The sequence below is a fragment of the Entelurus aequoreus genome, linkage group LG21 (genome assembly GCF_033978785.1).
Source record: "Entelurus aequoreus isolate RoL-2023_Sb linkage group LG21, RoL_Eaeq_v1.1, whole genome shotgun sequence".
In the NCBI taxonomy this organism is placed as follows: Eukaryota; Metazoa; Chordata; class Actinopteri; order Syngnathiformes; family Syngnathidae; genus Entelurus; species Entelurus aequoreus.
In genome coordinates this window covers 34,579,226-34,582,132 of record NC_084751.1, presented here as the reverse complement: position 1 = coordinate 34,582,132, position 2,907 = coordinate 34,579,226, and the positions used below count along the sequence as shown (strand labels likewise).

Here is a 2,907-nt window from a genome sequence, read left to right as displayed (position 1 = left end):
AACCAGTTGCTGGACGACCGCTCTACCATTTGAGCCATGATGGATAACTTGCTTTTGAAATTGTAAGTCACAATATATATATTTTTTAAATTACTTGCATAATGTTTAGGTGTTATTTTTTTATTTGAACAAAAACATGTTGACCCTGTGTTGAGGTGGAGACTTGTCCAGGGTGTACCCTGCCTTCCGCTCGAGTGCAGCTGGGATAGGCTCCCTAGAGGGGCAAGCAGTAGAAAATAGATGGGAAAAAATGTTTGGAATGTATGTGTGGAAAGGGAGGGTGATCAGTGTGCTTGCAGGAGTAAAGGTCACCGCCTCTGTCCATGGTGCTGAAAACAGAGCGCTGTCAGACGGGGGCGTGACATGTGCTGACGGCGAGACACAGCTGGCAGTTGATTAGATTGCACAGGTGGTACGTGTTAATCTAATCATCTGTTGTCTTTAACAGTGAGCGGCCGGGTGCAGGAGGAGGAGGAGGAGGAGGAGGACTGGAGCGACTGAAAAGTCAACAAGAAAGTATCTATTTGAGAACTGCGAAAACATATTAAAACCCTGTCAACTCTGCGTTACTGGCTTCCAGCGAGAATCTGTGAGACTGTAAGTAGACAAAGCTTACAGTATGATAATATTAAAACATATTACACTTTAAGAGCGATGCAATTGCATACAATACATGTATTGTATTTTTTACGAAAATAGAAAGAAGGCGTATGTTTAGGAAGAAAAAACAAATGGCTGCATCTACTAAAGGTTTGCTTGTATTAAAACATTTAGTGTGATTTATCAATACTAAAATTGTTCTGAGGCCACTGTTTTGCATCCCATTTTAGTACGTCTAGAAAGGACGGGCAAACCGGCAGTTGTGCAGAAATTTGCTGCGAGAAAAGTAACGATCGTGCTGCAGTTCAGTCCTACGTGTGCTTGTTCACAGATATGGATTGTCCAAAAAAAAAAAAAAAAGAGGCATATTGTCTATTCAGCAATGTAATATTATACTATTTACAGCTGCTGGATGACTGAGTAGCTGATGAATTTGAATGCCAAACTAAAGCATGTGCCTCAAGATGGGTAGTGTGCTTGTTTTAACTGTGCAGATAACAATTCTACATACCGGGGCTGTTATTGAAAGATATTACATTCATGGCATGTGTTAATTGTGTGATTTACCCCCAAAAGTCAATATCTCAGAATGGCAAAATGGTAAAAATGCAAAATACATACACTAAGCTGCTCTTCTGGAACAGTTATCACATATTGAAATAATCATAAAGTCCCTACCAGTAACTTAGTAGCCCTGAAGTTTGGCTTCCTCTGATGGTACCAATATATGCCAGGGCCCATGGACTATTTGGCCCAATGGTAGATTTTGGAAAGTGCATCGGTGCAGAAGTGTGTACAAGTTAATGGTAATCTAATGGTACTCGGATGGGTTTGATTCCCAGCCAGGGTTGTGTGTTGCTACACGCATTGATGCATACATAATTGATGGTGTGGCTGATCAAGTGTGTGATAGAGCCTACTTTAATCCTGCCTCGCTGTGGTCTGTGGTTTAGCTGGCAGATTTTGCTTGAGGCTCAAAGCTGCACCTGTCCTACAAACGGAAACTAACAACACATTTTGTTTACCGGGGGGAAGTTTGGGGAAGATTTTCTTCCAGAACTCCGCAATTGTCCATACGCTCAAGCCAGTGCATTGGATCAAATGGTATGCACGAATGCAGGAAAACTACATCAACGATGGTTTCGGTTACGTTAGGGATGGTAAAAGGATTTATATAGAGATTTCTAATGTCTTCAAAGTGACTTACTAAATCCAAATCTAAATCTTAAATCTTAAATCTAAATCTTAGACCTAAATGTGAGCGCTAAATGTAAACCTAAATCTTAAATCTAAGTATAAATGTTGAATCTTATTCTAACTGTTATATCCAAACCTAAATGTTAAACGTGAATCAAAAAATTAGATAGATAGATAGATAGATAGATAGATAGATAGATAGATAGATAGATAGATAGATAGATAGATAGATAGATAGATAGATAGATAGTACTTTATTGATTCCTTCAGGACAGTTCCCTCAGGAAAATTAAATCTTACATCTAAATGTGAGCTCTACATATTGAATTTAAACCTAAATCGATCTGACAGCCAGCATCCCTCTGACCAAGTCACCAAGATAAACTTAGAGGCTCCTTTGTTACGGTTCTAACACCTGCAGCCTTTCATTCACGGGCGCTCCTTTCCTCCAGCAGGCGCGCCTTCGCTGATGAGATCCCTGCCTGTATAAGCCAGCGCGCCCTGCGTTCCAGTGCCAGAACGTAGCTACTTGTACCAGTACAGTAAGCCTTACACGTCTCTAGCTTCCTTGCTCTTTGCGTTTCCCCTCCGTTGTGATCATTGTGTCTTGTCCCGTGTCGTCATCCAGCAGCCCTTCGTCATCCCCTGGTTTCGAACTGTGTGTCTCGTCTCCCCGGGTCCCCTCTGGACTTCCTGCTGCCTTCTCGGATCTCGACCTCACGCCTGACACCCCGGACAACGACGCCTCGCTCCAGCCCCTGACCACCTGCCTGTCCCCGGACTTCTGAGCCTGCCTAGCCCTTTCTGGACTTCCGCAACCTGGTGTCGATCATTGGTACTTTAACTTAACTATATACATTTGGATTAGTCACACACTTCATTTATATATATGAATAAACACGCTGCAAGCTAACGACGTCCCTGCCTCCGTGCCGTCACCTTCTCCCACTGTACCGTTACATCCTTTCAATAAACAACGTAACAACTTCAAAGCTGACATGGCCGTCCTGGTTCAATGGTCGATGAAATCCCTGAAGCAGTCAGTCGATACGCTATTTAATCAGAATCAGATCAGTATCAGAATCAGATTGAAAAAAGGCTATTTACCTA

The 2,907-nt window shown here is 42.3% G+C and overlaps 1 long non-coding RNA gene across 1 annotated transcript; it reads left to right on the top strand.

The window, feature by feature from the left end:
• Window positions 1–467: 467 nt before the first annotated feature.
• Window positions 468–2,692, top strand: LOC133639005 (uncharacterized). The gene is made up of 3 exons (XR_009823717.1): window positions 468–597; window positions 2,250–2,339; window positions 2,426–2,692. It is a non-coding gene; the product is annotated as an uncharacterized LOC133639005 (long non-coding RNA).
• The last annotated feature ends 215 nt before the right edge of the window (window positions 2,693–2,907 follow it).